At 38.3% G+C, this 16144-nt stretch overlaps 1 long non-coding RNA gene across 1 annotated transcript; it reads right to left on the bottom strand.

The window, feature by feature from the left end:
* Positions 1 to 2440: 2440 nt before the first annotated feature.
* On the bottom strand, positions 2441 to 7143 carry LOC120298311. Its single transcript, XR_005554040.1, has 3 exons — positions 7036 to 7143; positions 5933 to 6034; positions 2441 to 2663 (listed from the first exon to the last, which is right to left on the bottom strand). It is a non-coding gene; the product is annotated as an uncharacterized LOC120298311 (long non-coding RNA).
* Between the last annotated feature and the right edge of the window lie 9001 nt (positions 7144 to 16144).

The following is a 16144-nucleotide window of genomic DNA, read 5'->3' as shown; positions in this document are numbered from 1 at the left end:
CAAAAGGGTCTCTCTCTGTGTCTCTCTCTCCCTCCCTCCCTCTCTCTCTCTTTCTGCCCTTGGTCTGCCAGTCCTTTTCTCCCACTCTCTTTCTTTCTCTCTCTCTCCCCCCCTCTCCCCCTCTCTCCGATCTTCTGCTCACCTGGCAAGCTGGCTTCAAGCTGTTTTCCAACAAGCTCAGTGTTAGGCAACCTCGGCTCTTTTATGACTCATGGACTTCAACTCCCAGAATTCCTGAGTCAGCATAGCTGGGCTAGCTAGCTCTCTTGTGCCCTTCCTGCTTCCTGTTTCCTGCAGAGATGCAGCAAAGGGAGGAGCCCCACCCAAAAAGCTTTTCAGCTTGTCGGAGAACACTGAGTCCACTCTCTTTTACACACACACACACACACACACACACACACACACACACACACAGGGAGAGAGAGAGAGAGAGAGAGAGAGAGAGAGAGAGGAGCGCAGGTGCCTCTCTCTGTCTCTCTCTCTCTCTCTCTGCAAAGGGCAGAGGAGGCTGGGAGCCACAGGGGAAGGCTCAAAGAGCCGCATGTGGCTCTGGAGCTGCAGGTTGCCGACCTTTGGCCTAAACCATAATGGAACTGTATGTTGAAATACAGATTTTCAGAAATCTTGCAGTGTAGTTTGCAATTTAAAAATGAGTATACTACTGTGTTGTGTTAGAGACAAATTGTTTGCAAATTATACATACACAGCATAGAACATACACTAGACCCTCAGTTTAGCAGGTCTTGTTGCAATGGACTTGAAATGAACCAACTCTCTGAGGTGATTTATACTATTTGGATAATTACAGCATTACACAAATGATGTGATTTTTATCATGCATGACAATGTCCTTATTCAAAGGGTGCAGATGGATGCAAATGAAGTAACTTACAAAAAATGAACGTTAGTGCAAATTCATTTTGGGGGCAGATTTGCAGATGCCAAAACAGATCTTCAACTGAAAAAAATGAGAAACAGGATGGTAGAATTGTGCTTCAATAAAGGCAATATATGAAGCAATATTATCTTTCAAAGCTGTTTGGCAAAGCAATCCAGCCTCTTTTTTTTTTTTTTTTAAGTACATCAAAGTTGCTGCACAACTTCACTTTTCAAAGTTCCAAGGAATCTTCTGCAAGCTCTTCTAGGATTTGTAAAGCTGGAAGAGGTGAAGCAACAATAAGCAAATTGCATTTGCACCACTCTCAATGCTCCTAACTCAAACTAATCAAAGCAGGTCCACTTTGTAGATTGTACCCTCACCCAGAGATGCTTTTGAGCTCGTTGACATAAACAAACACATACTGGCTCCATTTCCCTTTTTGAAAATATAATATTCATCCATTATTTAGAACTTTCTGACTAGATTATCTTAGATTTATTTTAGGGAATATGCTATAATTTTATTTTAACCAATAGCAGCCAAATTGGCCCACCTTTTCTAGCAAGTCAAAGGAATATTTTATAACCCCTTCTTTAAATGGCATAAAACCTTTCTCCAAGTTGGATTCTTTTCTGCAACAATGCAGGCAAAAGCTATGATTATCCCTAAAATTAGTTCCCTGATTCTAAAAACTGTTTGGTTTTCTTTCCTTGCTTCTCTGTTTTGCTAATCACTTGCCTGATGAAAAAAGGCAAACATTTTGCCTAATGAAAATGAGAACTCAAAACATTTGACCACTATTTTATGATGTCTTGGTTGGCCTGATAAAAATATGGCATTACTATTAATTTATTATTTTTGTCAGTATGGCCTTATGAAGAGTTACACAAAACAGAGATGTAAGGCAAAATAGGAGGAGGAGGAAATATTAGGTATGCTCACCATCTTGAGTTATTTATAAAAATTATAAAGGTGAGATTAAACAAACAAATAAATAAAGTCTAATTACAGCCTGTAGGTGGCAATGCTCATCTCTTATTCAATGTACCCCATACCGAATTGGGATACTTTTCCATTTGTTTTATGCTGCCTAACTCTCTGCATGTTTGTTTAGGAATTAGTTCATTGTGCTTTATCCTGCCTTAATCTTTTTATAAGCTAGACTAAACTAGTTAGAAATGCATGACATTAAATTTGGCAGCATTTACTCCTAAATAATTGATTAGTTCTCAGCCTAAGCATTCCTGGATTTCTGGAAAAATATGTATTTGACATACTGTACAGTAATTGTATGTTGTCACTGGCAATTCAAAAACATTCTGTGGTTTTGTTTGAATACGTTATCACCTTTATTTGTTAATAGAGATATAAATGTAATATAAGAGACAATTTGGTGTAGTAGTTAAAGCATGAGGCTAGAAACTGGGAGACTCTGAGTTCTAGTCCTGCCTTAGGCACAAAGCCAGCTGGGTAACCTTGGGCCAGCCACTTTCTCTTAGCCCTAGGAAGCGGGCAAAGGCAAAGCACTTTTTAAAAACCTTGCCAAGAAAACTTCAGGGATTTGTCTAGGCAGTTGCCAGGAGTGAACACTGACTTAAACGCATAAAAATACATCCATCTCAGTTAAACCTGTATCCAAGAATTAATCCCATTTCCTGTGAATTGAAAGTTCTGTTGTTTGCAATGATCTCAAATTAACACTTTCTTGTTGTATGGCTGGGGCATTCTTGGAGTTGAAGTCCAGGCATCTTAAAGTTGAGGTGAGGTGTACAGATTCAAATTTCTGAAAGAAAATCCAGAGATAAATACATCAAAATCCCTAATATACAGTATTGATGCATTATGGAGAAATAAAATGGGATCATAATGATTGGTTTCAGCCCCGTCATTGTATTCCCTTCCATGTTCTGGCCATGATTGCAATAAATGTTGAGAAGCTGTCTAGGGCGCTTCCCTGTTTTTAAAATATTGGAAATGAGAGCACGATCATGATTCCACATTAAAAAAAATGTTTAAGTCCCTCAAAGCAATATTTCCCATCAAAGAATATTGCGAGCATGTATTGTGAGGGAGAGAGTATTTTGGCTATAAAGAATTTGATTATGTAAAATTTCCAATTGCTTCTTAACACTGTTTTATGCTTCTTTTTGTTTTCTATTTGTGACTGTTAACTCCCAAACCATTATACAAACAATATTTCAGTGGTTTGTTTGAAAAATTGTCCAGAAAGTTCTTAACGGTATTTTTTAGTCAGAAACATCTTCCTTTGAGCTTAGTGGGATTTACTTTAGTGTTAAGCTAAACATCCATTTGGTTAAATTGTTGCATTTGGAGTTATGAGACAAACATTTAAAAAGAAGATTTCAAAAAAAGTATGTGAGCAAATATTTATTTGACTTTGTTTTAAATCACGAAAATTGGAAAGATCCTAGAATATACAGCTGGCTCATACAACTTGTTGGGCCATTCCTGATTCACACTCTCATTTAATTTCTTTGGGTAAATATAGACTGCACACTAAATTGTACTAACATTTTCCTGTAGCTATATATTGGCAGGAAGAAGAATTATGGTAACGACAACAATTAATTGTCATCCATAATATTGAAAAGAACACTAAGGGCTCATTCCTGTTATACAAAGCCATAATTTGATGTAATGTCTGCCAAACCTGTTATCTGTGGCCTAACAGCTTTTTTCAAGCTTTCGTAATTCTTCTAAATATGGAAAATATGTGACATACAGCAGACAGTAAGACAAAAGAAATGTGTACAATATGCAGTGTAGGCAAACAACTTCATTATACTGTTTCTTTCTTTAGAAAAACCGGTTAGACTAGCTGATCTCTAGATCCCTTTAGTCTTGAAGTTATACATGTGAAACTACGGTTTGACAATTAATAAATCTTTTCTGGAATTGTGTATGAATCTGATGACGCTGACAACATAATTCAGGTGAGATCAGCAAATAAAAAAATGAAAAAGATATTTTTAATCAATATTTTTCTCTCTAAGGAAATGTGTATCAAATTCATAGGTACTACTAAATCTTACAGTAAATTGTCAGTAGAAACTTGAGGTGTATGACAGATTCAAAATGTGGGGACTTTCACCATACCAAATGTTTTCCTCAGAGGCTCTGTATAGCAATTAAATCACTCATTTAGTAAGCTTTCTCCAAGTGAATCTTTGTCCATTTTGAAAACACTAGACTTGGTTCTTCTGAGCACATGTATTCCATATACATATAGTCAGTGCTTTTTTTGTAAATAAAAAAAAATGTGCCGGAACTCACACACTTTATACAACCCGCCTTGCCTACCCTACAAGGTTCCATCCAAAAAAAGTGCCGGAACTCCGTTGTGGGCATTCCATGAGAAAAAAAGCCCTGCATATAGTTCTGATAACAAGAGGATTTTAGTAGGATCTTTGCTGACCACAGCAACACTTGTATGAGCAGTGAATTTTTTACATTTTTGGTCTAAGATGTTTGAGAGAGATTTCCTCAGTGAGTTCAGCCTCTTTTTATTGCTGCTATTTATGTCCATGGCTCAACTGTGTACAAGCAAAGGAGAAGATGAACAGTGCTGGTGCTTCAAATTGCTTTTGTAATAATTCACTCAGAGGAAACAAAGGGGCACATCAAGCAAAGAGGAGATCACCAGAGATTGGTTTGCTAATGTATGGGTCTTGCCAGATCATGCCAGCTATAGTCCTGCAATCTGAGATATTTCCCTATTGCTCAAAAGGTTGTGTACTTCCATCTTCTTTAGCTAGATTGCAAAATGAAATTTTGGCAGCATGAAAAGTAAACGCCAGCTCTCTAAAGGTTTTAGTAAAGTTACAGCTGCTGCAGCAAAGTTAGATTTCTCCCCTGTGGCAGGGAGAATCAGTTAAAGACACTAAGTTTCTTTAGCATTACTGTTAGGTATTTCTTGTGTGGATTAGTATGTACGTGTGAATGTTTGGTTAGATTACAGTTCACAGTATTATGTGAACCTAGAAAATATTAAGTAAGTTGTGTGACAGCAATCAATATGACTAATGCCAACAGAAAGCAAAGAGAACAGTTTTAAACATAGTTATATGTCTGTGTTGGATAAATCTCTGGGCTGGTCCTATATTAGGTTGAATGAAGCTATCCCCTCAGACGTTAGATGTGCAGAAAGTAGAAGCAAGGCATTGAACAGACTAATCCTGCTTTTCATCTCCCAAGTTTGCCTGCCAAGGACAAGACATTTTTTAAAGGAACTTAGTCTGATTGACTTTGCTACATAGAATATGGAGTGAGATTAAGGGGGCAACACCCTGTCCTTTGCCTCAAGCTATCCCATGGTCTAATTCAATCTTAGTCATGTGCACTTTTCTCACTAGAAGAATTATTTTAATTTTTCACAAATAGGATTCCATTATGTACTGGTGGAGATAAACAAAGTACCCATTCACAACATTGGCTATGATAAAATAACATGCTGCAATGCTCAAATGAGATAGTGCCGTCTTTGCAGAAAATGAATGATTATGTGATATCTAAAAGATTGCATCATCTGTAAATAATTTTATCTTGGATTCTCTGCCATGTATCTAGTACATTTAACATGAGAATCGCCCAGCTGAAAATGAAATCTTTTTGAAAAAGATTTCTCATTTCTTGTAGTTCACAGTTGTACAACATTTATATTTGTGTCTTAATTTGAAGACAAGTTAAATAAAACTAGCAGGGGTTGATTGTAAGATTGTGGTTTCCTTCATAATTTGTTTTAAAAAGCTTTTCTCACTAAAATACAAACTTGGGAATAAAAATATCCGACTGTAATTTTCAATTTTGTTATAGGAATTGTTCCATTTTTAAGAGGAAAAACCACACTGGGTCAAATAGCCACTTAGTTACCAGAAAAGGAGTGAAAATGGTGACTGCTGATTCCATTGGAACAGCAAGAAGATATAAAACATACATCTCAATATCTTTGTGTTTTTCTGTATAAAATGGCTTCCTTTTTGTATTTTTATGCGTAGTATGGCTCGGCAAGGCGAAGGATTTCTAAATACAAACCCTCAGAGCTTCTTCCTTCTTTTCTGTTCTTTTTTCTAATCAGCAGTTCTTCTCATGCAACCTAACATGTGGAGTATCTCTCCTTTTATCTCCAAGACCAACCTGTTATATAAGAAGGGTGTAATGGAAGAGCATTTGATAATACCACATAAGAAGAAACAATAAAAGTGCTTAATAATAAGAAGGCATAATTGCAATAGTATATTATATTAAAACTTTTGGTGACCTTCCTAGGACCTTCAGCGTAGCCCTACGCTGGGCAGGTGTTATGCATTAGCTAGAATAATCTTGGGGAGGGGATGTTGCTTTACCTTTGACAAAGGCAGGGATCCCAAAATCTGAAGATTGTGATCTATCCTGTATTTGTACTCATCTATTGAATGTTTCCACTTCTTGTCTGTTGTAGTTTGTGGATTGTTTTCTTTCGATTTGATTTGCTCAATGCATTACTTCTACCTCATTTGTGTGCTCATTATCTTCAAATCCATGAACCTGATGCTCAAACTTTGCTGTGGCAAAACAGTAAAGAGCATCAGGAGAAGCAAAAAAAATGAGTGTAGTGGAAATGGAGTATTTAAAACAAGTGGGTGATAAAATAAGAAGAAACAGAGTTAAGACTGGATGGATGAATGGATGGATGGATGGAAATTGAATGAATGTAGACTGCATATGGGGTCGCGACAGGTCGGACACAACTTCGCAATTAACAACAACAAGACTCCGTATAAAATGAGTGACCTGTATAAAAGAAAGATATTGAAATGATTTGATCATGCATAGGGAATGGATAAGAATCAAACTGAAAAAGTATATTAAGTATACTAAGAATGTTAAGAAAAAGTGAATGGGTCAAAAATAGAAGACCAAGAACTCATAGTTGAATGCACCTAATCAGATTGTCAAAACAGTGAGTGAAAAGTTTAAAGAATGGAAGGCAAGTTATGAATCAGTGGATGGATGGGAGCAATGGAAAAAGAATATGGAGAAGTAGAGTAAATGTCTTGTAGAAATTAGATCATTGTACTTTTTTCTGATTCATATATTTAGATGTCCTCGCTTACTATTTCTTAGCCTTTTCTGTGCTTTGGCATAATGTTACTTACCCTAAAAGGGAATAGCATGATGAGTATGCTGCTCCAGCTTTGTTCAGCATGGTTTACAGCCTCTGGTTGTAACCATTTTTTTCATGGATTACTGTTGGTTTTCCATATTTTTCAAAGTACTTCTTTATGGGAGTGATCCCTTTCCTTTCAAGGATTATTTAGTCATTGTGATTACACCAGTAATTATCCAATCAAATTTAACCATGCAGTGATGTCACTAGGAGAAAAAAAAGAGTAGGAGTGGTGATTCCTATAATTGTGCTTATAACTACTGTAAAGAAGATTGGAAACCACTTTTTATGTCTTCTTTCTTTTCTATTTTTCTTCTAGCACTTTTTTTCTAGCACTTTAGTTCACCATTTTATTTCTTCCTTTTTCTTTTATTCTTCTCATTCTTTTATAATTTGTATTATTTTTACTCTTGTTTTTAAAGCTTTTGATAAAAGTATATGTATGTATGTGTGTTTGTGTTCATTATTCTTTTCTCACCTTTATGGGAGCCTGGGAGTTTGAGGGTTCTGAGCGGGAACTTAGCAGTTCCTAGCAGTGTACTTTTCTGGACAGGCAGTTCTGATATTGTTCTTGGGATCTGTTGGATCAATTCTCCCAGCTTAGGAGTCAGAGCCCTGAGAGCTCTCTGACCTTTACTTCCCACATCCACTCTATTTCCCCCTTCAAGCCTTGGTACTCCTCATACTTCTTCTTGATGTTGCTGTCACTTGGCACCACTATGTCTATCACCACTGCTATTTTCTGGTTCTTGTCTATAACCGTTCTATCTAATTGATTGCCTGTTTGTCTGGATGTGGAAGTTCCACAGGACCTTAACCCCCTTAATCTCCACAACTTTCTGTGGAATCTCCCATCTGAACTTGGGAAGGTCTAGCAGCTAGCCCATACACTGTGGAGATGTTCCTGTACACAATGCCAACTACTTAGTTATACCATTCAATGTATGCTGTCCCTGCCTGCATCATAAATCCTGCCACTATGTATTGGACTGTTGAGTCCTGTCTAGTATGGTAGATCCCTGCTTCGATGGATCTGGTTCTTAGTACCTGTTCTTATGCAGCTATGAACAGTGCCTCAATGCTGTCTTTTAATCTAGCCCTTTTTAGACACTATAGGATTTTCCAATGTCTGTCACCCCAGCTATCTGTCAATGGTACATTCCATACATGGTCTTGACTTACCATGGCACTTCGTCTGTTTGATCTTTCTCCCCTGTCTGCTGCTGCCTTAGGCATTGTCCCAGCAGCTCATCTTTAGGTGCCATCTTACTGTGGTACTCCTGGATGCTCTGGGTTTCATTCAGGACAATGGCTTTGACACTGCGAGACTCTACTCACTTTCTGGCTGATGTACAGTGTCAGGATTTTGGACTTGGAATGGAGACCTCCCTACATTGTGAGGAACTTCTGGGTCTTCACCTCAGCAGCTTCCATTTCCTTTCCTGGCTAGCTTATTATATCAGCAAGTCATCAGATACCTGGCAGGGCCCAAGGCCTGTGGGGTCATAGTGGAGCGGGATGGGGGTGGAGGCAGCAGAGGCATTCTGCAGTTGATTGTAAGAGCAAATCCACCCAAATTTTGTTCACTGCAGGGCTGCTGCAGCTTCTGTAAATCTGAAAACGGGTCATAAGAAGTTTTTGTAGCATCTGACGAAACTTTGAATGATCACTTGACTGGTTATAACTCAAGGACTATCTGTAGCAGCAAAAGCTATTTGCATGATAGGAAATATGGTTGCAAAGTGCATATACTTTATACAATAGCAGAGGTATTTATGCTTTTTCTGCTTTAAAACCACTAATGTCACATCTCTGATTGTATCAACAGAATAATAAGTGGGAAATAAAGGAAGAAGAGTCACTGTGCTTTGGGGTAATTGCAGTAAGGATTAGATAAGTATGGGGACTGTTATAATTTCAAATTCCATCAATAACCAACCACAGCACTAATTACCTTAAAGGAACTCATCTTTCTTATACTTCCTCTAGAATTTTATTTCATCTTTTCTATCTAGTGACTATGCTACACTCTTAGTCCTCGACATGTCCAGAATTGAGCCCAAAATTTCTGTTAAGCGAGACATTTGTTCAGTGAGTCTTGCCCCATTTTATGACCTTTCATGCCACAGTTGTTAAGTGACTCAGTGCAGCTGATAAGTTAGTAACACAGCTGTTAAGTGAATCTGGCTTCCCCATTGACTCTGCTTATCAAAAGCTTGCAAAAGGTGATCACATGACCTTGGGACACTGCGACCGTCATAAATATGAATCAGTTGCCAAGAATCTGAATTTTGATCACATAATGCTACAAAGGTCATAAGTATGAAAAACGGTCAAGAAGCAAATTTAGATGAGTGGCAGAAAGGTATCAATAAATTTATCTGGGCAGGGAAAAAACCAAGAGTAAAACTTAAAATTATACAAGATATACGAGAGAGAGGTGGACTCAAGGTACCGAATCTGAAATTGTATTATGATGCCGTGGTTTTTACATTAATCAGTGATTGGGTTAACTTAACAAATGTAGATATACTCCTTTTGGAGTGATGGGATTTATTTTTTGGATGGCATGCCTATTTAATTTATAATAAAAAGGTTGATAGGATTTTTAAATCTCATATCTTAAGAACTTCTTTACTTCGGGTTTGGAAGAAATATTACAGAAGTGATTCAAGAATTCCATTATGGGCTATTCCATGGCATGCAATAGAAGGAATAAGGAGAGGAGTTAAGATGGATACTGTTTCTTATACACAATTATTTAAGTGGGATGGTAAAAATTGGCAATTAAAATCTACGGATGAATTAGCACAAGAAAATATTATTTATTCATGGTTTCAGTATAGACAACTATTGGTAAGGTGGAAGATAGATTATAATGTGGGCTTGCTTAGAGAGGATGAGAATTTGTTAAAACAAATTAGAGATCAAAGTCGAACCCATATTAAAAGAATTTATGGTGTGTTAGTGGAATTGGATTCAGAAGCAGAGTTAGTTAAAGATTGTATGGTTAAGTGGGCACAAAATTTTGATGAACCGATACTATTAGACACATGGGAGATTATTTGGGTGAGGAATGTTAAATTTACGCAAGCCCAAAATTTACGGGAAAATTTTTATAAAATGTTTTATAGATGGCACCTTGATCCACAAAAAAATCTCTCGTATGTATTTAAACCTACAGCCCAAATGTTGGAGATGTGGTTGCTTGGATGCCACTTATTATCATATTTGGTGGTCATGTAAAAGTATAAAAGCTTTTTGGATTAAGGTATGGTGGAATATTCAAAGAATTTTTAAAAGAAGGATAAAATTTACTCCACAATTGTTTTTGTTGGGTATTGTTTCGGATTGTGATGACAAAGAGATCATTTTAATGTTAAATTTAATTACTGCGGCTAGGTTGTTAATAGGGCAATATTGGAAGAAGGAATCTTTGCCTACTCTGCAAGAATGGTTTTTAAAAGTTTCTTATTTAGCGGAAATGGCAAAAATTTCGGCTTTCTTGAAAGATCAATCGCAAGAGAAGTATCTCTTGGTGTGGAAAAGATGGATAAATTTTATACAATGTAAGTATGATATAAGAAAATATCATCTAGCTTTCGAATAATTTATATTTAAAGTTCAAGATATTATTTAGAAGTGTAATTATTATTATTCTTTAATTTTTTATTTTTTTATTTTCTTTTTCTTTTTTTTTCTTTCCTCTTTCTGTTTTTTTATATATAATGGAGTTAAAGTATTTCACAATTTGTTTATTGAGTGTAATTATATTTGTTTAAGGTTTATTTGGGTTTTAAACTTTTTTTTTTAAAATTCTAGTTAAGCCTGTATTCAGCTTTGGGAAGAATGGGGGAGGGTTTTGGGGTGGGTTGGGAGGGATCGGGGAAGGGGTTTTTATTGTAAAATCTTAAAATTTTTTAATAATAATAAAAAAAGAAAAACGGTCATAAGTCCACCTTTTTCAGTGCCATTGTAACTTTGAACAGTCACTAAAAGAACTGTTGTAAGAAATGTGTAAGAACTGTGTTCTTACTTCACTTAGTACATTGGCATGAGCATGTACTGTGCCAAGGAAAGGTTAGCACTGCATACAGTGGGTGAAAGTATCAGTTGCACAGAATGTGCCCTAACTGTTTCTCTCGTTTTACATTGCCTGCTTAGCAAAAGGAAGAGAATTTAGCATGTTTTGTGTTGCACAAGACGATTTCCCTAGTTTGAGCGATTCAGGGTTATAGTCACATGTAAATGAGAAGCAACGAAGTAGTTTTCATTGATGTGATGTTTACCCATCACGATGCTGTCAGGTCCCTAAATCCTTATTGTTTTCCCTGCATATTGTGGGAGATGAAAATATAGCCCCCTCCTCATATAATAAGATGAAGCTGGAGCAAGCCAGAGATAGGCCCCACAGTGGTGATTTAAAGCTTTAACTTGAACTTTATATTCTTTATATTATATACAATATGAACGTATTATTTGTAATCTGCTGAGCTTTGTGCAATATGACATTGCAAAGTAAGTAGTTCTACTATGCATATTTGGAACGTGAGTATTGTAATCGACAATATGTATTCCACAACAATATGTATTCTTGTTTAGGGCCTGCCATTCTGCTAGGAGGAAGGAGGGATTTGCTTTCGCTTGGGATAACTTTCGCTTTCTACTTTTCCTCTCCCGCCTCTATCCACTTGAGAAAAGAATGTGTCTTTCTTATAAGGGAGACAGTTAGGGAGAAACGAAACTGGAGAAGACCTTGAGATGCTTGTGTCAACTGTGCCAGTTACCCAAACATCGTGCTACCTGTGGATTGGCTGGCTTTTAAATGGACACTATGACTTTGGTGGGAGGAGAAAAATTGCTAGTTTAACTATACCGTTTAAGCGGGTTTTCCCCCAGATCTTGCCTTGACTTCCCTACTATCACTAACCCCTAATAAAAGTTCCTTTTGAGACAATGCCTGTTTCAAGAGTTCTGCTTTCTTGGGTGGTTAGCTGAGGTGGGTCCATATAGATGCCTTGCAGTTGCTCCCAGTCAGGTGTATCTATTATGGAACCTTTAGATAAGTCCCAGTATCCCATGCATTTGAGTAGGATTTTATGGGTATATCATATTAAGTGTATGTGATGCTACTTTATAACACATAGTTAGTTGTCTAAAATGGGCAAGGACTCATGGTTTTTTCCCCCTGCCACTAACATTAGAATGTCATATCTGAAAAGTTTTTGTCTGATTGGGGTGATATACAGTGTTGGTTTTGATTAGGACACAGATACTGAAATTCACAGAAATAACCGTTCACCATTAATCAGTAACCCTAAAGCAGTGTGTGGTGTACGTGTGTGTGTATGTGGTGGGGAAAGTGTGAGATAGCCAAAAGTAGTGGGTATAATCTATTGATGCGCAAAATTCACCAGCAGACAGGGCAAGACATTTTTGATGGGCAAGAGAGGAACAGGAGACCATGTAAGTTCTGGGATGGTAATTTCTTGTTTGTCAAATACAGTACGCTTCCAATCACCCTCACAAATGATTTTACAATCCATTGTTTCTTTGAAGCACACTGAAATTATTTGAATTTATGTCTTCATTTGCTTCTTTGCGCAAAATACTTCTCTCTTGTTAATAAAGACAATAATAATAGGACTTGTTTATGGTATGGAGATGATGAGAATCATATTGAGTAAGATAGCTCTGAGGGGGAAAAATTATAGTCAGATGCCAGATGAGCAAAATAACAAATATGTGAATCATCCTTTTCTCTCATCCCTCTCTCTCATCCTTCCCTAAATGATGGGATTTAGATTGGCTTCCAGGTAAACATTAACCTGAAATTACATATTCACAGGCACTAGCTCATTCTCATGTGACATCTATTTTCTGGACACTACAAACACGGTATGGACAACTCATTACTTAATAGAAAACTGTGGGCAAAATCTGAAATTTGTCCATAGTTCTTCTGTGGCTTGGCATTGTGGCAGATTGGTAAGATCTGGTAAAATGAAATAAACTTTCCAAAGAACAAGTTTTTCAAAAAAGCAAAAGTTTGAAAGATAGTAATTTCTGTGCTTTGGAGAGAGGAGGGCTGATTTAAAGGGATACAGAAATAAGGTAAAAGTCATTTTAAAATTGAAACCATACAGTCATTTAAGTTGTTCTGTTTTCTGCTTGGTTCAGCATTGAAGAGGCAGCGATAAAAACAAGTACGTCTTTATTGAAGGTCAAAACAGAAAACTAACAAGCATTGCTCCGCCCCTATTTATACATTCAGCTCTGGGCAGTGTCAACCAATGAGAGCACAGCATTTTCCCGCTCAAATGCGTAATAAACAGCCTTCTAGACAGCAAGTCTGGCTAGCAGGCCATGTGGTCTGCTAACCATTCCTGCACAGATCTCAGCCACCTGCTTCATAAATTTAACTCAATACATTACATAAGTGACATGCTTTCTCCAGAGAATTATATGTTTTAAAATTTGGCTAGTGCGGAGAACTGTATGTTTAAGACCACTTGTTATTACCTGGACCTAAATTTTTCAGAATTCCCTCAGTGTTATTGTCCCGGTGGTAATATAAGTAGTTTGCTACTGCCTTCGTTTGTATGTGTGTGTGTGTGTGTGTGTGTGTGTGTGTGTGTGTGTGTGTTATTTCCCCAACCTACAGTCTATTTACCGGGTATTTCCTAGTGATTTCCCAGCCAATTGCTATAAACCTTTGGTACAGACATGCTTTCGATTAAAATAGTTTTACAATTCATCATTTCTTTTAAATATTTTGAAATTACTGGATTTCTATGCTTTATTTAGTTTCTTGCACAAATATTTCTGTCATGTTTACAAAGATGAATATAGTATTCAGGTATTATTGTTGTGATATTTGCGTGATGAGAGTCATATTGAACCGAAAGGTTGAAGGGAGGTAAGTAGGTGGGAAGAATTAAAATGGACAGGGGGCTGAATGCCAGATGACTAAAAGAATATTGGAAATACAAAAAATATTGTCATTGGACATAATGAACACAATAATTCTTTCAAGGTGGAACAACTGAGGCAGGATCAGTTACTTTGGATGATGACCACTAAATCCAAAAGGCTTAGAAAAACTAAACTTGCAAAGTACATTGTGTTTCGAATATCTATTTTTTGGGAGTAAGAGCAGAAGAGGGTCATGGCAGGTAGCAGCATCCTAACTAACCAAGGCTGATCTAGAAAAAATCTAAACAGGATTTGGGCTGCTAAATACCTGAACACTTAGACTATCAGGAATCCCAAGCAGTAGCTAAATTGGGAAGATGAGGCAATTGCAAAGTCCTTAAATGTTGTTGCCCAAAAAATAATTGTTGCACTGATATATTCATCATGCTCAACCCAAGAGTGATGTTAACTTGTATGGGCTTCTAGGAAGCATCTGGTTAATCAAGGTGCAGCCATTGATTGGACTTGGTCTAGAGCAGGGCTCCCAACCCCCGGGCCATGGACCAGCATTAGGCCACAACATGCCAGAAACTGGGCCACGCAAAGAATTGAAGTCCCACCCGTGGGATGCAGGCAGCACACAAAACCACGCCCTGTCAGGTCCATGGAAAAACCTTTCTCCACAGAACCGGTCTCTGGTGCCCAAAAGGTTGGGGGCTGCTGGTCTAGAGCATAAGATTCCAATTGGGTCTGGACTACAATTCCTACAATGTGCAGCTCATATCCTTCAGGATAAATAGATTAGCTATCATTGTGGGTTCCAATAATTTTCCATTAATTATTTCAACTCCATAGTGAAATAATTCTAACCATTGTGCCACCAGAGCAGTGGTGGCACACTGATTAGAATGCAGCATTGCAGGCTGATTCTGCCCACTGCCAGGAGTTCGATCCTAATGGGCTCAAGGTTGACTCAGCCTTCCATCCTTCCGAGGCTGATAAAATGAAGTGCAATATATTGACTCTGTAAACCCCTTAGAGCAGTGGTGGCGAACCTATGGCACACGTTCCCCAGAGTGCGCCAGTCGAGGGGCTGGCAGGCTGTGGCTTTTGGTGGACACTGTTGGCCCCCATGCACTCGCTGGCCTCTGTGTGTGGGCGCCGATGGTGTCAGGCAGCAGCCGCCCCAGCCCCTGCCTCACCTTGTGGCAATAGCACCCCTGCCCTGCCTTACCTTGCCTCGCCTCACCCCACAGGACAAGCCTCCTGCCCACCACCCCACCTGCCAGAGACCCCCTGGATCTTCTTCAATCCTGCCTGGCCCCCACAGGCATCCCTCCCCATAAGCAAAATCGAGGTGACCACGCCTAACTTGGCCACACCCACTCAGTTTGCCATGACAACAGTCACACCCACCTAGTGGGCCACAGCCACCTGGCACTCTGCCATAAATAAGTAGGTTTTGGGTTGCAGTTTGGGCAATCGGTCTCTAAAAGGTTTGCCATCACTGCCTTAGAGAGTGCTTTAAAGTACTATGAAGCAGTATATAAGTCTAGGTGCTATTCTATATAATGTAGTGAGATTTTTGACAAAAGCCACCACTGTGACTGGTTAGATCAGCGGTTCTCAACCTATGGGTCGCGACCCCATTTGGGGTCGATCGACCATTTTTCGGGGGTCACCAAAGAAGGCGATCCGCCATTTTCTCCCCTCAGGGGGTGGCGCCGCGCATGCGCGCCACGCATGGGGGCGCCGCCGCGCATGCGCAGAACGTTTGTGTGACGGGGGTCGCCGTCACACAAACGTTGAGAACCGCTGGGTTAGATCAACTCACCAAATTACCAGTCAGCAGGTTGGCTGAGAATTCTGAAAACTGCAATCCTAACATATCTGGATTGCAGCCAGTTTCAGAAAGCAGCCCAAGACCTTTACTCTTTTTCTTTGGCAACTACTGGAGAAATGAGAACTCCTTTGGAATCATATCACATTTAAAGATGGTCTTTAAAAATGGCTGTCACTTTTTTTAAAGGCTTCTCCAAATACTCTGCAGTTTTCCCTGCTCCTTTTGACTTCAGTTTCATTCTTCCTTCAAACTGAATTTCGGAAGCTATTTTACTTTTGTGTAAAAATGCAAAACAAAGCTAAATAGAAGGCGAAAAGGAATGTTTATTCCATTCTTGTCT

This window comes from Crotalus tigris, unplaced genomic scaffold, assembly GCF_016545835.1.
Source record: "Crotalus tigris isolate CLP2741 ecotype Arizona unplaced genomic scaffold, ASM1654583v1 scf7180000023830.6690815, whole genome shotgun sequence".
Lineage (NCBI taxonomy): Eukaryota > Metazoa > Chordata > Lepidosauria > Squamata > Viperidae > Crotalus > Crotalus tigris.
The sequence above is the reverse complement of the archived record's forward strand: the minus strand, read 5'-3'. Positions and strand labels throughout refer to the sequence as shown.